This window comes from Phascolarctos cinereus, unplaced genomic scaffold, assembly GCF_003287225.1.
Source record: "Phascolarctos cinereus isolate Bilbo 61053 unplaced genomic scaffold, phaCin_HiC Scaffold_1;HRSCAF=81, whole genome shotgun sequence".
NCBI classification, from domain to species: domain Eukaryota; kingdom Metazoa; phylum Chordata; class Mammalia; order Diprotodontia; family Phascolarctidae; genus Phascolarctos; species Phascolarctos cinereus.
The window spans coordinates 70,687,439-70,709,691 of NW_027555514.1; the positions used below are offsets into that span (position 1 = coordinate 70,687,439).

Sequence of the window (22,253 nt, forward strand, 5' to 3'; positions counted from 1 at the left end):
GTTGTTTCAGTCTTTGTACTTATTTCCCTGGTGTCCAGCACAATGCCTGGCAGAGAAGGGGGTGGGAGGGGAAGGGAACATGCATTTATTAAGTGCTTACTATGTGTCAGGCATGGTGCCAAGCAATTTACAAATATTATCTCATTTGATTGAAAAAAGAGTAGGCATTTATTAATGCTTGTTGGTTGGCTGAGAGATGGCAAGATACGAAGGCTATTTGGGGCATATACTAAGTGGTCTTTTCATTACTGCTATCAATTTAAAGGAGGGTGTTCAATAGAGAAAGGCAAATTTGGGAAGTGAAAAGTCACCTAAGAAGATGATTCTAAGAGCAGTATTTGGATTATGGGATGAATACAGGTTTGATAGATTCTTGGAAAGGAATGAAATGCATCTAATGATGACAGCTAAAGGCATATTTGCCTGGAAACTTGGACATCTGAATATGAAGACTCGAAACTGAAAAGGAAGACAGAGTGAAAACTGCTCAGTTACATCTACAGAGCTGGATCCACAGAGAGTAGCCATAGGGCACTGGAAATAGTGCATCATTGAAGACAAACATTTAAAATCTGTGATAACTAGGAAAAGCAGCAGTGATAAGAGCCGCAGCCTGAGATTTCTCTCTACGATTATGCTGCGTATGGGGGATAATCAAGGTGAACCGGAGAGCTGAATGCAAAGAGGTAAATTGGGATGTGACACATGATTAGCATATGTCTAAGGAAAGGTAGACTTTATTCAAAAAGAACAGATTAGATAAAAGGGGTGGTGGAATGCCAATGTAGATCAAGATGTTATATTCACAGAGGAAATCCAAGAATCAGAGAGGGGAAGCATGATGCAGAACATTTAAAAATATAGCACACTTTTAAAAGACAGAAAATAGAAACAAGGGTGAATAACTGAATATGTAAGAATGACACAGTAATTTAACACTCCTATTAGGAATGATAGAGCTTTAAATGAACTGAGGCAGAGGAGTCATGCAAAAGACAACAAAAGGTTTTGTTTCTTTTTTAAGTGTTGGGGTCAAGAGGAAAATCAACAAAGGGAAAAGAGGACTACTTAAGGTAGATGGGATGGTAACAAGCAAGAGAGATATAAGACAGCTAATTCAACTTATTTTCCTTTTGTTCTCTCTACCAAGGAAAATGATCTTCCAAATAGGAAGTGTAGAATGAAAAAAATGGCTAACAGAATTGAAAAGCTAGGTAGAGGAGGAGCTAGGGGACAGAGACTAGACCTGGGATCCCACTGATATAGAGAACTGTTAGTGAGGAAATTCCCCCTACCAATGCAAGCATTTAGTGGCCACTAAGATCAAGCATTGACTGATCATGGAAAATTTTTGCCAGACTAGACCTCATTCCTCTTTGTTAAAGTTCCTGGACTGGTAGACTAGGGAAATGCCACAAGCTTCACATATTTGCTTTCTAGAAAGTCCGGTAACAAAGCTCTCTTGATATGCGTTTGAATAGGATAGCGAGATATCAAATGGATGATTGTATAGTGAGGTGAATTCAGATCTAGGTGATTGACTAAATCCAGAGAATAATCAATATACTGATGTCATATCAGAGGGAGGTCTCTAGTGGAAGACTCTAAGTATCAGTCCTTGACACTCTTTTGTTAATATTTTTGTCAGTGACTTGGTTGGAGATATAGATGATATATGATTACACTTTCTAGTGACATGAAACTGGGAGGGGAAACAAATGTAGATGACAAAATCAGGATGAAAAAGAAACTAACCAGTCTCGAGAGAGCAATGAAATCTCATGAATAGTAGGGATAAAAAGTAACATCTTTCACTTAGGTTAAAAAAGATCAATAAACAAGTATATTTTCACTTGGGTGGGTGTAGGGGTGAGGGGAGGCATAGCTAGAAAATAATTTGAGTGAAAAGATTTTAATGGATTACAAGCACAAGATAATATAACCATGTGGCTTGGCTACCACCACCACCACCACCACCAACAAAAAAACAAAGCTAAATCAATCTTAGGCTGTAGTAATAAGGGCAAAGTGTTCCAAACGATAGTGACAATGCTGCTGTATCCTGCCCTGATCAGACCACATCTGATAACGAATTATATGTAATAGATGTGCAGTTTCATATGCAATCATCTTTTTTATTTTATTATGTTATGGAAATGCTTGTTTTATTTCACAAATTAAAAATAAATACATTTTTAAAAAAGTTTGTTCAGTTCTGTGCATCACATTTTAGGATGGATATTAGCATGCTAGACTGAGTCTAGAAGATGGCAACTAGGATTTTGGGATGACTGAAAGACATGCTATGTGATCAGGTGAAGTAACTGGTGATGTGTAACCTAGAGATGAGAAGACAAGGTGGTATGTGATAGTTATATTTAAGTATTTGAAGGGCTGTCAAGCGAAGGAAGATCTAGATTTAGCTTGGCCTCAAAGGGAAACATGAGGATCAATGGGTAGAAATGTCAGAGAGGGAAAAAAAATCAATATAAAGAAAAAACTTTCTAAGAATTAGGGGTAAGTATGTCAAAGTAGAATTGGATACCACAAGAGATAGTAGCTTGCCCCCTCAATAGAAGTCTTCAAGCAGCAGGTGGATGAACATTTTTCAGGGAGATACTGGTTAGATGATCTCTTGGGTGTCTTACCAGCTTTGAGATTCTTAATCTGTCATTCAATCCCGAGATTATTTCACTAATGTTATAGGAAAATGAAAAGGATTCCTAAACTGACATACTGCACTCATTGACTTGAAACAATACTGTACCTCCAAGAGATTAGATCTGGGATTCACAAGCCCACGTCCTGAGTTTATATCAGGTACACATGGACTCTACCTTCAAAACCCCTACCCATGTGTCACCTATGTAAAATGCATTGCCAATCTCTGAAATTTGATGATATTTGCTAATTGATGGGTGTCAGAATTACAACATCCATGGTTGGTATCATTGTTGGAGGTCTCAAGAAAGAGAGTGAAGAGTAAACTTTCATGCATGCCTTTTGGCTGCCCCCCAAACCATTCCCTCTTCTGACCGCCAGCCCTGTGCATGGAGTGGAGCTAACAAAGAAATTTAAGGTACAGTTCCTGAGCTGAGTAATTAGAGAACAGCAGTGGTCCATCCTGCATCTGCACCTTCTTATTTCCTAAGTCCTAGATTTAAACAGTTTTGGTAATCTTCACACATAACCCCTAAGTCTTCCCCATTCAAACTCATGACAACAATCAGTAAAACCCAATAAACCATTCTATTCCAAGCTGCTAGAATACCCAATTGGTATTTAGTCTTCTAAGAATGCTCTGTTATTCTGAGGACTAATTGCATCTTCCTGCTCTGACTTTTAAAATAATGATTACCACTGAATAAACGTGAACTACTTCTGCAGAATGAAATACATTGTGCTCAGGAGACCACAAGCAGTTCTACTATAATGTGAACCATGATGATTTCCTTTGGATCCAAAATCAGTTTAACTGATGGAACCAGGTGTTTCCAAGCTAGACAGATGTGGCTCTCTAGGGGGAATCAGCTTACCTGTATGGTATGGGGAGGGTAGGAAGAAAAGTTGACAATGTCCAACTTTTTGGAAATGTTAGTCACTCCATCTGGGAAGGCAAATTCATCCAATGCTGACTCCAGCATAGCAACATCTGAATTTTATTCTGTGGCGCAACCAGAATTAAACCACTTTTAAGGGAATTATTCAAATTTTTTTTTCTATCTGTAGTGGTTTTCAGTGCTTTTCATCTTCACTTTGCCCATTCTTTCCACTGCATAACAAAGGCAAACTTGAAGGGAGGCAGATGGGGCAGACATGTGGAAGGTGGGGGTAGCTTTAAATGGTGGCTACGTGAAAGGCCGAAGACATCCTCTCCTCATTATGTGCAGAGAACTGCCAAATATGAAGCAAGTGTCTCAAAATTCAGAAACCAGGCTGCTCCATGACTAAAATGTTTACAGTTGCTCTTCTAGAGTAGGGAAAATTGTGAGCATTAATATGTTACATCAAAGTGGGTCCAAAATAAACATCTTGAAGGCCAGCATAAATACGACCATATATAATATATATACATGTATTTTTCATATATATATATATATATATATATATGAAAACACACACATACACACAGAGACATACACATTTAGATATGTACCTATGCCATCAGCCCCAACACACAGGAAGGGAAAAGTCCAATTTGCATGACTGTGGATTATAGCTGGGCTGCCAATAATTTTCAGGGTGTATTGAAAATTTCAAATTAACTCTGGACATTTTTAGTCAATTTTATCTCTCAATGCTTTTGTGCTACCTTTTCTTCAGGGTTCTTGCATTTACTGATTGGAATGCTCAAATGTCTATTCAGTTATTCATCTCATTCATTCCAACCAATAGCTATGCACCAGTAAGATCGGCTAGATCATCAGTATGAAAAGGCTTTTATTCTAGGGGGAAAAGAAGTACAGAAACTTTGGAAAAGTATTCCTTCATTCCTTTCCCCTTCCTCTTGCCCAACTCAGGCCTCTCTGACACCTTTCTTCAAATGGCTGTTTCCCAAAAATTGTCCTTCCTGGGTCCTGTACATTCCTAGTACAAGTGTGAGAGCCTGGGCATGAGACAGTTAGTCAGTCAATAAACATTTATTAAGTGCCTACTCTGTACCAGACCATGTGCTAAGCTCTGAGGACACCAAGAAGGCAAAAGGCAGTCCCTTGCTCCCAAGGAACCCCAGTCTACTCTTAAAATTCAAATGCCGTGCTATAGCTCTATACCATCTGAACTTGCTGAGAACGGTAAATAAATTCAGCTTGTAACTTAATGATCCTTGTGTTTGTGTGTTTGCGAATACATTAAGAGCTCTTGGAGAAAAAATTGTGTAATCATAAATAAAAGATGGAGGCGGGAGATCACAAGCAATTGTACAGAGGAAAGAAAAAAAATGAAAAGGCCTCCTATTCTCTCCGTCCAGGTAGTTAGTTTGGTTGTTGACAGCAGGACTCATTCTGTGGTCCTTGACATTTCAGGTGGGCGGTGGCAGCACAAAACCCTCTCCAAGATCAGAAGCATGCTGAGAGAAGCGGAGGCCTGTATTACATATTGTTCTTCCCTCCTGTCCCTGCAAAGATCATCTGCTTTACTTGGAATTGATTTCAAAACCAGATTCATGCGGCGCTTGCTATATACCACAATAAACAAATAAATTAGATGCTGTGATATGGAAATTCACATGATTCCGTGTACTTAAACACTGTTAACCGTGAACTTATTAATTGAAAACCACAGGACAATAATCAGCATGTCCTTCAATGGGGAAAAACGAGTCTCTTGATAAAATGTATTTGTAAGGCCATAAAGACGTCCTTTTCAAATAAACTTGTGGCTCAAGATGCTTGATGTAATATTTTTAACTTCATCTTTCAGCTGCTCTCACTTTGTTTGTGGGATACATATTGATTTGTTTTGCTGAAACATGTAATGTAAGTATACATCCCCACATGGGTTTTTTTTCCCCCATCACTCCATGCAGGTTATATTCATTCCAGTCAATCTTGTTTTTCTGCCTCCCGTCTAGAGAACTTTAATTAAAATGGTCTGCTAACACTGAATCTCTTAAAAGGGAGGGCTGGGCATCCTAAGTTGAGTTCTCATCACAGAACTCCCAGAGAGGATACGCCAACCCCCTCAAACATATGTGCGGAGAACAATGTTTGTCGAGAAGCTGCTAGGTTACACTGAGGACTGAAACATAAGAAACAGAGAGAAAAATGACAACAGAGAGGAAATCGATGAATGCCACGTCCAGGTAATTCCCCAAGCAAAGTGCTGAGTTTCTGTTGGCCAGTCAATCTGCTATTCACCATTAACTCAATCCTAGGAAGTACAATAAGGCCAAGGGCATAGAATGCTGTGCTTGACAAATTTAATCTGACCCCTTGGGGCTCCCATCCCTAATCCTTCTCCTCCCCCTTGAGGTTTACAAACTTAGCACAAAGTACTGCTTGATGATGAGGACCTTGAGCTTCTTGGGGGCAGGACCATGTCCAATTTGCTCTTTCTTTTCTTCTTTATTTCTATTCTAAGAATTTCTATCCTTCTTTATTCTTTCTCTGTGTGTGTGTGTGTGTGTGTGTGTGTGTATGTGTGTGTGTGTGTGTGTATATATAACATATAGGTTATATACAATGTATATGTTATATGTTTGTTTATATATATTTATATATATGTATGTATGTATGTGTGTATATAAAATAGACATAGTAACTAGACATGGTTCTGAGTATTGAAAAGAGAGCATTGGTCTTAGAATCAGAAGATGTATATTGAAATCTGAGCTTTAACATGCATAAGCTGTCTGGTCCTGGGCAAGTCACTTGACTTTCTTGGTCTTTAGTTTACCCATCAGTAGAATGGAGATAACTATTATTGACCTCACAGGTCTATGTGGATAAAGCACTCTGTCAATCCTAAAGCATTATATAAATCTGAGTTATGAATATGAGCACTCACAGTGCTCTGGCACTTTATGTGACCACAGGCAAGTTTCTTATCTGCTAAATGTAGATAGCAACATATATAATCCCTACTTCCCAGGGATAATGTAAAGAAAATGTTTTTTAGCTTAAAGTCTTATATAAGTGTGAATAATGATTATTACCATAATATCATGGAATTTTATAATTAGAAGGGACCTCACTGGCTACCTATTAAATAAGTAACATCTAGAGTATTATACTTGGTGTCAGGAAGACCTGAGTTTGAAACCCGCCCCCAGATACTTGGTAACTGTGAGAGTTGGTTAAGATTCTTAACATCTCTCACTCTCAGTTTCCTCATCTGTAAAATGTGGATAATAAATCTAGTTACCTCATAGGGTTATTGTGAAGATCAAATGGAATAATGTATGTAAAGTGCTTTGAAAACCTAAAAGTTCCATATAACTCATCATGATCATAATAATACTATTACTTTATAACATGCCTTAATAGTAGTCATTCATCCGTTGCTTGAAGATTTTCAATGAGAGAGAATCTACGACCTTCCAATGCACTTCTGTATAGCTCTCATACATTAAGCCTAAATTTCCCTCATTATAACTTCCATCTATTGCCCCAGATTCCATACTTGGAGTCAAACAGAACAAGTCTGGTCACTTTTCTCATGGCGATCCTTCAAGACATTGGTCATGGGGCAGCTAGGTGGTGTAGTGGATAGAGCACCGGCCCTGAAGTCAGGAGGTCCTGATTTCAAATCCAGCCTCAGACCAAACACTTGACACTGATTAGCTGTGTGACCTTGGGCAAGTCACTTAACCCCAATTGCCTTTAAAAAAAAAAGGCATTGCTCATGTCCATTCCCTTGTCTTCTTTTGGTTAAATAGTCCCAAATCCTCACATGTCACAAACTTGAGTTCCCTCAGCTTTCTGGCCGACATTCTCTGGATATTATTTACCTTATCAGAGGCCATCCTAAATTCTGGTGGTTAGAACTGAACAAAACAATTCAGGAGCAGTCCGACCAAGATAGTGTAAGATGGAACTATTGCTTCCTTATTCCTTGAAGCTATCCCTCCCTTAATGCAGTCTAGGAGTGTATTAGTTTTTGTAGTTATTATAACTCATTGTTGATTCTCGCTGAGCTTGAAGCTAGTTAAAACCTCTAGCTCTTTTTCAGACAAATTTTTTTCTAGTCCTGCGTCTCACCCTCATCCCCATTTCATACTTGTGGAATTGATATTTTAAATGCAAACATGTCTTTATTCATTTTACATATTATTCAATTTGGCTTAATGTTCTTACCTTCAAAGATTATTTTCAGTCCTGGCTTGGGCATCCAATATATTAGCTATCTAGTCTCACTTTGTGTCATCTTCAAATCTGATAAGGCTGCCATCTGTGCCTTCATCCACATCATTGATAAAAATGTTAAACAGCAGTTCAGGAATCAGCCCTGATCCTCGTTACACTCCATTTTATACAGTTATTAGGGAAATTGAGGCAACATAATATGGAGGACCTCACAGTAGGTCAATAATTTAAATGGAAGATTTTCTGGTGTTTTTCCTTGCCAATGAACATCAGTGCCTTGCCCTTCATACCCTTTACTCAATCTCTATTCTCCAGTTTGAATTCTTTTTTTTTTTCAAATGGATTTCATGATAACATGGAAAAGCTGCCCACCTATCTTGATGCCTCACTTCCCATAGAGTCAGCTGAGAGGGGATTTCAGAAAGGCTCAGATGTCATCGATTCTTGATTCCTAGCCCAGGGAGGAACAGCAAATTTTCCCTCTGTCTGCAGTGTTCCCATTAGCTAGTGGGATTCACTTTGGTGGTAACTCTGCATGAGAAGGAGATAAGTGGCAGCATTCAGAGGTTGAGAATCAAACCACTTATGGAACAAAGCTTTAGTGAAGTACTGAAATTATCTACATGGTTCATTAGTGCCTTGGATATCACATGACATTTTGTTCCATACACCATACCAAATATAGTGCTTTGCCAAACATCCTGTAAATGTGTTTCCCAAAATAGAAGATGACAAGATGAAAGGAAGAGGTCTGCATGGTTGAGTCTTCATAAATCCACAAATTCTTTCAGGTATCTCCCCTAAATCTTCTCACCTGAAAAAAAAAAGGAAAAACATCAAGCACTAAAGTGCTTTCCACAGCAGTTGGCTCAAAGTAGTTGTGAAGTAGTCATTATGATGCATTAAACAAGCAAAGAGGTGAGCTAAAAAGGCATGACAAAGATTAGGAAGGCTTTAAAATTTCCTGCCAAATGCCTTCTGAGGAGGATGGGAGGCCATAGTCATGGTCATAGTCCACTGGAAGATCGCCTCTCACCTTGACCTTTCTAGTACCCTTCTAAATGGTCACACAGCTTCCATTTTCTTCCCTCTTCCACCCCTCTTCCATGGAGCTGCCATATTGATACTCCTGAAACACAGATCTGACCGTCACAGTCCCTACAGCAACATCTCCAGAAGGTTCCTATTGCCTCCAAGATAAAATACAAAATCCTCAGGGTGACATATAAAACCCTCCACAATATAGTTCCCACCTACCTTTCTACTCCGCTTTCATGTCACTCCCCTTTATAGCAGTTCATTCCAGTCAAACTGACTTGAGAGCCTTTTAGCCTTTCACATGACCATCCCGCTATCCTATGTCTGGAATGGATGACCTCTGTTTCTTAGCATTCCTAGCTTTCTTCAGAGCACCATTCAGGTACCCAGCTACACCATGAGGCATTTTCTGATCTCCCCAGGTGTTAATGTTCTCTCCTTCTTGAAATTATTTTTATTCCTTTGCATATGCTTTATATTCACATGTCTGGGCACATGTATCCCTGGCACCTAACACAGTGCCTGGCACACAGTGGGTACTTAATAAATTGTCGTTGAGTTGCATTGACTTCATTTGAATTGCATTGAACCACTTGATTGAGATTCTCCGTGGTGCTTTAGGGGCCATTCAAAAGAAGGCAGGTCTTGAACCTAACCTTGCGAAGAGAAAACCTGAAAAGAATGAAAGTATTCAAACCACTTTTAACCAACATGTGGATTGCAGGGCAATGACAGTAAAATTCTTGCTCTTGCATTTTAATGTGATGCTAAGATAGACCCTGATACGAGACATAAATATGAATCTCACTATCTCATTTGCATAAGCTTCAGGCTCAATGTTTGGGTTCTGTTTGAAAAATATGCGAAAACTCTGTTGACATTTTGTTTTAGAACCACTCACTCAGCCTTTACCAATTCCCAACTTTCTGATTTTGATCCCCAGGAGAAATGGTCCATGCTATCCATATAAGAGAACAACCAAATGGGAAAGTTAATCCCATTGTCTTTGAAGGAGAAATGAAGAGAGAAATAGGACAATCCTAAGGGCCCTCAGATCACAGGCAATAATTATAATATTTGCCATCATTTTAATAGTATATCATTAATAGCAACTATTAACCCCAGTGATAATTGCTTTGGCTTGCCCAGGAGAACTATCACTATCAAGTAAATACATGTTTATTTAGGATCATTTTATCTTAGACATATTCTACGTTCCCCTTAATGCTATGATGAAATCTCATTTCCCCTGGCTCGGAAGTGGGAACTCTTGGCTGGTTTGACAGTTGACATCAGGGCTTTTCCTGGGCCAGCTGTTAGAGGTGTCTTTTCCCTTGAGGCTGCCTGTATTATGGAAGTGACACATATGGGCCGCTCCTAGTAACTCAGCAACCAAGGACTGCGGATCTGGGAGTTTGTAGACATTTGCTTTCCAGCATAGCCAGCTGCACACTTAACACCTTAGCTCTTCATCAGCACAGAGAAATACAGAAGATAGAGAACTTAGAAATATAAAGTTTCTGAATTAGACAGGAACTTAGAGGTCATCTCCCTTTTAAAGCATGAATCTTCCCTATCCCATTTTTCATTGAAAGCTTTCCTGGGGTTCTCCTTAAATCCTTCTAGCAATGGGCAACTTAATACTTTGTAAGCCAGTTCATTTCAGAAAATTTTTGCTAATGTTGCATGAAAAGCTCTCTTCCTGTAACTTCCAATCCTTGGTCATAGTTTTGCTTTTTGGGGCAAAAAAGAATAAATCTAATTCTTCTTTCATAAGACAGTTCCTCAGTTATTTGAAGATAGCTTCTCAGGACCTGACCCCACCTCTACCTTTAAGCATGTTCTTATTCCAGCCTAATTTTATTCAACTATTTTTCACACACAATGCTTTCCAGATTCTTCAGAACCATGAGACTTTGAATAGTCCAATGAATCTTCAAATTCATGCACCTAAGTTTGAACTGAGAGGCAGCATGGTACAAAAGGACAGGGTATTGAACTTGGAGCAGGGTTCAAAGGGACCTGGTTTCAAATGTCATTTGGACACTTACTTGCTGTTAAATACCTTAATCTCTTTAAGTCTCGGTTTCCCATAAAATGAGTTGGTTGAACTTAATGGTATCCAAGATCCCTTCTACCTTGAAACCTATAATCCTATGACTTGCTAACTATGTGACTATAGGCATGTCACTTAACTTCCCATTGTTTGGTCAACAAGCATTTATTAAATGCCTACTATGTGTCAAATACTGTGTTAAGTGCTATTCCAGGATCTATGACCATATAAGTTATGTTTGCCTTGGCAGTTTCCATTGGTCGAGGAAGTTTTAATGCATTGGGAGTTTCCTAGGCAGATGAAATACTGGGCCCAGACTCCAAAAAGTTTGCTTTAGATTTTTAACAGCCATGTCACACTGTTGGGTCCTATTGAGCACTTAAGTGAGCTAATTTTTCTGCAATAAATGTCTTTTTAAACAGGTTTCCCAAATTCTTGAGCAGATTCCCCTTTATTTCTTTTAAAATGAACCTTATATATTTGTCTTCTTGAGATCTTTTATGCCTTTGTCCAAACAATTGAGGTAAATGAAGAAGATAATAAGATAGAGAATCATCTTTCGGTACACAATGACATCCATCCCTTCAGGTTGACAGTGATTCTTAACCTCTATGGCAAAGATTATAAGCCATCATTGAATTACCAATCACACAGGTTTAGAGCTGGAAGGGATCTTCCAGGTCAATGAGTCCAAACTTGACTCCATTTTGCAGATAAGGAAACTGAGAGGCTTATGCAACTTATTCAAGATCACACAATTAGTAAATAAATGTCTGAAGAAGAATTTGAACTCAGGTCCACATGATTATAAGTTCACACAATTATCCAACTACCTATGAATCTACTCAATGGTATCACCCAGGGCATTTCCTCCATGTTGCCTACAAATATAATGCCTGTGGTTTTGCCACTCTAGAATTCATTGGAGAACCATGTCTCTTGGTTAAATGCTAGGTGAAATAACAGGGCCATGGAAAACTCTGTTGTAATTCTTTTCTGACTCACTACTAACTTTCCATATCTACTGAAATTTGGCTTGGTTCTTCTGGCAAATGGTTTGATCTCCTCCTTGGTATCTTTGCCCTATAAATCGCATCTCCACAATCTCCCCTATCTTGCAATTGCAGACTGACCTCTTGGCTAAGATCACTGCTTAGTACTTAACTATGCCCTTGTTCTACAGTAACTGCAGTATCTGCTGGACCTCAACCTAACCCACAACAGAGAATTTGTCAAATGTCTTGTTAAAATAAACATATACTATGTTGTGACATTCATCTGATGCTCCAATTCAATAACCATGTCCAATAGAGAAAAAGAAGTAAGTTTGTGGAATCCTAGAGAAGCCATGACAAGGCACAGAGAATACTGTTTCCCTTTCTGAATACTCACAAGTTCTAAAATTTTTGTAGAGATCGACTTTAACAATGAGTAGGTTCCAGAATCTCCTCTTTTCTGCTTTCTGAAAATTGGAACTTTTTAAAAATTGCCTATCTTCTCCATCTCATTGTTCACATTTCCTTTGAGATGATAAAATATAGTTCAAGTGACCACATCTTAAAGTTCTTTGAATATTGTGGGATGTATTTCTATTTGGATTCCAGAGTCCAAAGATCATTTAAAGAAGTTAGGAGTCCTCTTACTACACCCTCTGTTCTCCTGGGCTCTGTTGTTGTTTGGTCATTTCAGTCATATCTGACTCTCTGTGACCCCATTTGGGGTTTTCTTGGCAAAGATACTGGAGTGGTTTACCATTTCCTTCTCCAGCTCATTTGACAGATGAGGAAAGGGAGGCAAACAGGGTTAAGTGACTTGGTCAGGGTCACAGAGCTAGTTAAGTGTCTGAGGCCAGATTTGAACTCAGGGAGATGAGTCTTCCTGACTCCATGCCTCACACTCTATCCACTATGCCACCTGGATGCCTCCTCCTAGGCTTTTCCCCTCAATCACATCTATGGCATTCTATAGAATTTTGAAGATCATTTTCCTTGGCGAAAAATGAACTAAAATGGGAGTTGTGCAGTTCTACTTTGTCAGTCATCTGTTAACATTATGCCATCTGCTTCAAGCAGTTGGCCTATCCTTTCCTTGTTTTTCTTGCTCCAAATAAAACTTTAAAGGCCTCTGTGTTGTCCAAACTAAATACTCAAATGTATCTATGATCTTATTAGAGAAGATCATCCTTCCAATAATGCTCATCACAACCTATCTGTGCCAGTCTATCCTGTGAAAATCTTGCCTGTCTTCCTTAAAGTTCACCATAGGGGTTGCCCAGTGATGTTCTGGCAAATGTTTAACAACTGGTTCTCCAGAAGGAAAAAAAAAAGCATGCATTACACAGTCTTAAGTTTAATGTGCATTATTAACACTTCCTCCATTGGAGGAACACGATATGGGCCATCTAATAGCTGTCCTCACTCCTGACAAATAACTACCACCAATTTCTTTTTCTTTTTTATTTTATATTTCCGAAGTAAAGGTTGCCATCAAAGAAATGTGGGTATATACCTTATTTACAGCTGTGTATAGGTATTATTTCTCTGCCTCACTTCTTACTTAGCCTTAATCACTGGTTGCCTGAGTCCAACTGAGACCTGCTAAAGACGTTAGCTTAAAAGGGCCAAGGGCTCCCAGGGCATCCAGGGCCATGTCTAGTCCTCCTGATCTATATTCCACCACTGGACCCAGATGGCTCCAGAGGAGAAAGTGGGACTTGGTGACTGCACAGACCTTCCTCACTTAAACCCAATTCACTTGCATATCATGGCATCGTCTCCTTGATGTCATGGTCCTCTTTGAGAATGATGGACAAATGACAGCTGCACAGAAGCAAAAACATGCAGAAAAATCACTTTGCATTGCATTATGTTGGAGTTTCTTCCACAGCCATATACTTTGATTTCTTCTTTTTGTTTATCACTGAGATCATTTGTGATAATCTAGCTAGAAATAGTCCATCTCAGGCCTTTTATAGCCTTTAGTTATGGGATCATGCTGATTTTTTTTTAACTTTATGCAATCTGCTATCCTAAGGTAAAGGTTACTGGACTGCCTATTTCCAGAAAGCCTTTTCTTCACTATTGTAAACTCTAATATAACATGGTCACTTTCTCATCTCTAACCAGTTGTTCTTTGTTAGTGAAAATTAAATCCAGAGTAACAAATTTCCTCATTTGCTTCTGCTACTTTTAAAGAGAAGAAACTAATCAGCAAGGCAAATCAAAATTTTACCATAAGCCTTACTCATAGCAGAATAAGACTTCCAGCAGCGGTCCGAATGCCCAGAAGTCTCCCATCATTCTCTATCTTGTATCATCCCTATCTTTCCTTTGCCTATAGTGCATACTCCCAATATCACCCCTTCTCTTCTTCTATATTCACCAAACGATCTCTAACATGTTTTTAACCTCAGGTTTTAACAGTTGTCTCCTATGCCAAACAGATTACTCCAGTAATGGAAATTAAGGGAGGTAGACCAAAGAAGATCAGAGTAAATTGGGGAGAGGCTGGCAATCCTTTGGTGACTACTCCTTAAATCATACCAAGTGAGTGACTGTGGGTAAGGAAAACCATTTGCTCATCATTAATAGGACTTTTCACTTGGATAATTTTCTTCTTGTTTTCCCAGTACCCTCAATAGATTTTTTACACCCATATATATGTATGAATAATTGCCAGGTGGTTTTTTTTTTCTATCTCCACTAAAGGTGGATTCTCAAATCTACTTATCCTGCCACAATGTCTCTGTTGAACTCCAATCTTGGTTCAAATGGTGTCCAGTAGACATCTTAAACCCAATATGTCCAAAACAGAACTCATGATCTTTCTCCCTAAACCCTGCTCCCCCCCCCTTCCAGATTACCATAGAGGGCAATAGTCCCTCAGACTTGCAGCATAGGTGACATCCTCAACTCCTCACTCTCTCTCTCTCAACACCCATATCCAAGTATGTCAATTGCATATTTCAACATCTCTCAAATATGTCCCCTTCTCTCCTTCAACATGCCACAATTCTAGTTCAGGCCCTCATTACCTCATGCCCAAACTACCGAAATGGCCTATTGGTGGGTCTGCCTGCCTCAAGTATCTCCCATCTCCAATCCATCCTCCATTCTTCCACCAAAGTAAATTCCTAAAGCATAGGTCACTACCCCACTCAAGAAATCTCAATGGCTCCCTATTGCCACCAGGATCAAATACAAAATTCTCTGCTTGGCATTCAAAGCTTTTCATAATGTAGCCTCCTCCTGTCTTTCCAGTCCTTTTATACCTTTCTCCCTGACATGTACTCTTTGATCCAGTGACTTTGGACTCCTGGCTCTTCTATGAAGAAGACACTCTATCTCTTGTTTTGGGCATTTCCTCTGCCTCCTATGCCTGTAACGTTCTCTCTACTCTACTTACTGCCTTCTCTGGTTTCCTTAAAAGTCTTAACTAAAATCCCATCTTTTACGGAAGTCCTCCTCAACCCCTCTTAATTCCAGTGCCTTCCTTCTGTTAATTATTTCCTGTTTATCCTGCATATTTGTATATATTTATTTGTATTTTTTCTGCCCCCCCCTTAGATTGTAAGCTTCTTAAGGGCAGGGAATGTCTTTTTTCCTCTTTTTGTATTCTTGGATCTTAGCACAATGCCTGATGCATTTTTTTTTCTTTTTGGTGAGGCGATTGGGGTTAAGTGACTTGCCCAGGGTCACACAGCTAGTAAGTGTCAAGTGTCTGAGGCTGAATTTGAACTGTAGTCCCCATCACAAGGCCAGAGCTCTATCCACTGCACCACCTAGCTGCCCCTAGGCACATAGTATTTTTAATAATGTTTTAAATATGTTGCAATTAAGTGGAAGAAAGTAATGACCACTTGATCAGTCTCCCAAAGCAATGATCATTTTAAAGAGCTAGGTGTTTCTAAATATGAGTGGATGAGTACAGTAGGTGCTTAATAAATGTTGCTTGATTGATGTTTGAAGACATGGGTTTAAACTTCAGCATTAACAATTGACAATACTAGTTTAAATAGAAGGTCTAACTGAACAGAGACCACATCTCTAAACTGAGATCTCTTTGAAAGGAAAAAAATAATACATACACACATGTAATACACACGAGAACTAACACTAATTGTAGGTCTTCCTAAAATTTTATAGTAGTCCAGGCTTTGGAATGATGTGGCCCATATTCAGATGAATTAATAGGATAAAAAAAAAATTTCCTGCCTTCCAGGGGCTGTGAAACACATGAATGGGTGACTCACGAAGGATATGGAATCTTCTCTGGTGGTCTTTGAAAACTGGAAAGTTTCTTAGTAGATAAAAGTGGACTAAGTACAAAATATCCCAGACTTAAAGATAGGAAAACATATGAGATCAATGATTTCTAAGCTTCTTTGAACTATTTTACAGGACTGAGTACCCCAGACTCTGGCACAGGACCTACAGATGACTAAAAAAAATAGCTAGCAGTGTTCTGAGGTTTGCAAAGATCTTTAAATATGTCAACTCAACAACCTGGGAGGTGGATGCTATTATTATCCCTATTTAACAACTGAGGAAACTGAGGTGAATAGAGGTTATATGACATGCCCAGGGATACACAATTTGAATACTTCTTGAGTCATCCATTCATATGTTTCACAACCCTTGAGGCCCAGGAATTTCTTTTTTCTATACCATTAAATTGATCTGAATATGGGCCATATTTTTCCCCTAAATTTGGTCTATTATAAAATTTTAGTAAAACCTACAATTAGTGTGGTCTGAAAAGATCAAATTTTGCCTCTGGCTGTGGGAACCTGGTCTAGTCAGTAACCTCTCAATACCCAAGCCTACTCACTAAGATTATAAGGTGCACAAAATATGGCTACTTGCCTTGGTTGAGAGTGCTGGAATTTCTAGGCCAGTGAAATCAAAGGTCTAGTTCCTATCTACAGGAGTATCATTATTATTACCTGAAAGACAGGATGAACTTTCAAGGATGAGGAACTTGTGGGCTTCTAGGTCCTTAGGTGCAGCCTTTTGACTGAGTTCAAGTTTTACAGAACCGGTGCTTTTATTAAGGGGATTTGTTCTGTGAAGTTTGGATTCAGTCAAAGGGCCACACTTGAGGACCTAGAGGGCCACATGTGGCCTTGAGGCTGCAGGCTTCCCACCCCTGAACTAGATATTATAATATCCTCACTTTTAGGACTGGGAGAGACTTTGGAGAATATTGTCTAACACTTTTATCGCACAAACAAGAAGGATGTGAAGAGAGAAACTTGCCCAGGGTTCTGCAGCCAGTTACTGGCCCAAATGAGATAGAAACCAGATCCTCTGAATCACCATCTGCTGTTCTCCCAATATACCTCATGGCCTCCTCTGAGTGAGCATGACCTCCCTCCTCCTCTATAACCCCTAGCCCACCTAAAGCTGTCAAACCCCAGGGGCTTCTCACATTTTGGGGAGCGGACAAAGGCCACCAAAGGCAGCTTAGTCACACAGACACACCACTATGAATTCTTCCCTGGTAGCTTTTAGGACCCAGAGAGAGGTTGGCTTTCTGCAGGCAGACCATCAGTATGTGGACGCACTGGATTTCCTGGAAAACCTAGCAAAAGAAGGCTAGAAAGAAGCAGATCATGTGTGCTTTCTCTTTGGCCTGATGCTTGGTTCTCATTAGATTTGCTGCCTGGTTTCAGCCCTGGGCATGTGCTTCTTTTCACGCCTGGTTTAGCTTTAACATTTTGGGAATCCTGACAGGATCTTACAGACCCTGAGAAGAGGGCTGGATATTCAATTTAAATAAAGACTATCAAATCACATTTTCCCATTGATATGAGTGGTTTGGGGGTGGGGGAAGAAAGGATATGAATAAAGAATGTTTAATTCTTAACTTTGATTTGCAAAATGAGAATAGAGGGAAGAGTCGGGGGGGGGTAGGGAATGAATTTGACATCTCCAGAATATTCGAATTTGGTCAAAACAAAAGAGATTTTAGCTTCTGAAAGGCATATCACATGGGCTCTGCCTTTTTATGCAGTCTATACAGAATGATGTTTGTATACTTACAAAGTTTCCTTTGGTCACCTGAGAACCTTAAAAAACAAACATTTTTCTTTCCATTTTGAAAAAAAAAATTCTTCCCCCTTTGGAGAAAACCAACTTGAAAAGGACAGATTTAGCTCTCTGAGGTATACTGTACAACCTTAGCCAAGCCCAAAGAAAGTCATCTGGAAGCCCAAGTCCCAGAAGTTAGCAAGTTTCCTTCAAGATTTTTTTTCCTTAGGGCTCCTGGGAAACTCATCCCCATCCTCCCCAAGCCATGATCACTTTCCTCCTCCCCCAACCCCCAGTCAAGAGAAGAGTATTCTTTTCTTTCAGCCTCCCAAATGGCCCAGGGTTACTGCCTTATGGGGGGAAGGAGGAAGGGGAGCTGGTTTCTTTATTCCTCATTCCAGAAAACTGAAAGAAAAAAATATTCCTATGGCAACCCTTGTTTTTCTTCTTTTTAAAACACAAATCATAGGATCTCAGAGTTGGAAGGTATGAATGAATAAATGAATGAATAAATGAATGAATGAATAAAGAAGCATTATGAAGATCTTTAAATGTGCCAAGCACTGTATACCTCAAAAGTTATTTAATCCAGCCATAATTGAATAGGAATCTCTTCCATAACATCTTTGGCAAATGGTCATCCAGCCTCTACTTGAAGAGCTTTGATGATGGGGAGCTCACTATCTTTCAAGGCAGCTCATTCCACTCTTGGAGAACTCCATTAGGAAGGTTTTCCTGCCATCATGATGAAATTTGCCTCCTTTCATTTTCTGCCTCTTGCTCCGACTTCCATCTTGTTGACTAAACATGCAAGTCTAGTCCTTTTGGCAGATAACAATTTTGACGCTCTCAGATAGTTACCATGCCCCCTCCCCATTGCCTCTTCTTCAGGTTAAAAATCTTATTGATTTGACTAGCCCATGTATGGCATGGTGTAAGGGTGGGTTTGATGTTGGGGAAAAATGAGGCACTTGAAAGTCACTAAACAAAGAACAAAAAGTTTACTTTGCCATAATGAACCAAGGATATGTAACAAGGAATCAATAACACTTAGTTCCTCTGAAACAGGTCCCACCTTGTCTCCATAAGGAAGTATATCTGGTCAGCAGGGCAGGGTAGGTCACTTGTGTGGATTTTGGGCATCCACAAAGTTGGAAGCACCCCAAATCCATGTGTGTGTATGGACAAGCTTTTTATACCCCGAAGTGACCAGGAAGCTGTGCCATGGGAGCAGGGGCTAGTAAAGTGACAGGGGCAGCTTAATCTTCTCGTGGGGAAAACGAATAGTCCCTCTTACAACAGGCAAGGAGGAAGTCTATGCTTCTACTGAGATGCAGCCTAAGATTGAATTACATTTTTTGGCTTCCATGTCACACAGCTGTGATTCTGGGCAAGTCGCTTAACCCTGTTTGCCTCAGTTTCTTCATCTATAAAATAAATGGGAGAAGGAAATGGCAAACCACTCCAGTATCTTTGCCAAGAAAACCCCAGATGGGGTCACCAAGAGTTGGACATGACTGAAACAAGTCAACAACAACAAATGTCCCACTTTTAATTCAGATTGTGCAGGTAGTCCATTAAGCCCTCCAAGTATTTTTTACATGCATTGATACCTAGCCACAACAGGTAAAGTGCAGGGCTGGGAGTCAGAAAGACCTAAATTTAAATCTAGCTTTAGATACTCCCTACACACATGACCCTGGGCAAGGTATTTAACTTCTCTTTTCCTCAGTTTCCCCATCTGTAAAATGGGGATACAATAGCACTTACCTCACAGGGTTCATGTGAAGATCAAATGAGATAATTGTAAAGCATTTAGCACAGTGCTTGGCACATAGTAAGCACTATATAAATGTAGGCTATTATTATTGTTACTATTACTAATACTACTACTATACTACACTTCTGCAGTCTGTTTAAATTTAAGACTTTGCATTCCTCATCATTCCCTTCACTATCATATTAGTTTCACCTGATCACTGTAACCTGTCAATGAGTCTGGGTTACATTTCTCACTTTAAATCTACATGTAGGTTTAAATAGAATCCCAGTTGTTCTAAGCTGGACCATTCCATCTGGGAATTTTAGCCGACCCATGCGTCATCAGCCTGAAAACACGCTCTGATCTCCTCTTAAGTTCTCAGCTCCACTGTTTTCCCCTCTGATCTGCCCCCTTATGGCTTCCCTGAAAAGCACTCCCAGAGAGGATATGAGGGTCTGTTTCCAGCAAATACTCTGAAGTGTTTCCCCATGTTCCAATATATTTTATATATTTTGGCTGAACTTATTTGAACCAAATGTTATGAATGCCATCAGCTTGTATAATGGTTAGAATTATTTTTACTGCTCTCTGGGTTCTAGAAAAAAGTCTTTCCCATTGTGCTGAATGACAGTTTTGATTTGTGGTCAGCAGGTAGCTCACATTTCTTATAAACCTCTGTCTGACAATTATCCTTCTCTGCGGTATCCTTAGCAGATCTATTTACCAACTTGGAAAAACAAAACAAAACAGAAACAAAGGAAACAGTTGAGCTTCCTCAAAAAAGCATTAGAAAGCATTTGGGTGGCATTAGAATCTGTGGTGACAGGCAGACCTTGGATAGAGGAATCTATATGGTAAGCTTTGGCACTTTGGCCATGGTGCTTTTAAAAGTGAGCACCTTGAGGGCAGGCGCGTTGGCAAAAGCTTGCTCCATATAGCAGCAGTGACCCATGTCTTCACTTTGAGCTCAAAAAGTGTGGCTAATGCAGCCTTGGGGAAACACTATGACTTCACTGGCATGGAGACATATTCCCTACTTCCTTCTCAGACTCTCCTCTTGTACTTTTGCCACTTCTAAGCCTCCTCCCCAAATAGAAGACCTAGGAATGAGATTCAGGAGAATATTTTCATATTGTTGGATTCCATTTTGCTTTTCTTCATAGACTGTAAAAGAATAGGGCCCTCAGGCTATACCCAAGATGGGGGGGGGAAGGTTCAAATCAGGGTATTGACTTATCAACTTGAAGTAGAGGAGTGATTCAGTTTCTAGTTTCTATTGTCTCTAAAATGTCTAAAATTTAAAACCCACAGGGCATAGATCAGATTTTACTAACAAGGGCATACTAACTCACCCAAAGATCCAGGAGTGGAAGACAAGGGAAGGGGAAGAATAATAAGGTTAAAACCTTAAAATGAGAGGGTCGTTGGGGAGGGTCCAATGAAAAAGAATTCATTTTCATTAGTAGTGAAGGAGGGGCAGGAGGGCCTTAGATCTCTACCCCAGGATGGATGGCTAGAGAAATAGAGGCTGGAAGGCTGAGATATGGCAGCTTGGCCACACTTCCTCTCCTGACTGACCCAATTCCTTATTGAGAGGTACTTCCTCCACCTTCGGCATCTCCTGTTTTTTCCAGGATCTACTTGGAATATCCTACTTGAACCTACTCCTTTTCCTGCTGCTGCTACTTACATCCCAGTGCCAAAATTTCTAGGTATGGCTCTGATGTTGGGGTGAGTTGATGTGGCCTTCTGAGACAATACATACACATATAGATGACAGCCTTCTAGACATCTTGAATAAGACCGCCAATCATAACCGAAGAGAAGAGATGGTGGGAAGTCATCCTAGACTTGGGGTATACAGCTCTCTTCTATCCCTCTCTCCCGTTGCTTTGCAAATAAATACATACTATAGAAGTTATCTGCCTGATGAGTAATACCAGAATAGAATGAAAAGTCTTTCTGAATTATATCTCTTTTCTCCAACCTTGGGAATTCTTGAAGCAAAAGGAGTCAATTTCATTTTCTGCTACCATTCCGCCTGCCTTGGATACTATGACTCGAGGGCAGGGAATACTTCAGTTGTACCTGTGTCTTCAGTTCCTAGCACAGTGCCTGGCACACAGAAGATGCTTAATAAATGTTTGCTAATTGGCAAATTGATTATAGCTACACTACTTTTAGTCCATAGGGCATTCTTGTCTTCGTGATCTTACTGTATTTTAGGCACGTGGGATGAGACAAAGAACTCAGAAAACAAGTAAACAAACTCAAATCAAAATAAAACCAAAGCCAAAGCCAAATCACCCTTACATGGAGAGCAACACAGCCGTGCACACTTAAAGGAAATGTGTCCTGCTATATCATCAGACTTCAGAGACTTTAAACCATGCACTGATTTTATTTTGTCCCTGAACAATGAATATTAATGACCTTTCAAACTTCATAGGGATACTATCTAGGATCAACATTTCCCCCTCCCTTACAGGCTGAAATTTTTTTCCCCCAAGATGTTTAAGCATCTCACCACACAAAATAAGCAATCACCAAGGATTCTTTCA

General features: G+C 39.7%; 1 long non-coding RNA gene across 1 annotated transcript in view; it reads right to left on the reverse strand.

The window, feature by feature from the left end:
* The window catches only part of LOC144456759 (uncharacterized), a 76,294-nt gene that overhangs the window by 53,551 nt on the left and 490 nt on the right, over window positions 1–22,253 (reverse strand). Inside the window, exon 2 of the long non-coding RNA XR_013485836.1 lies at window positions 7,797–8,619. This is a non-coding gene — a long non-coding RNA (uncharacterized LOC144456759). The remainder of the gene's footprint in view (window positions 1–7,796; window positions 8,620–22,253) is intronic.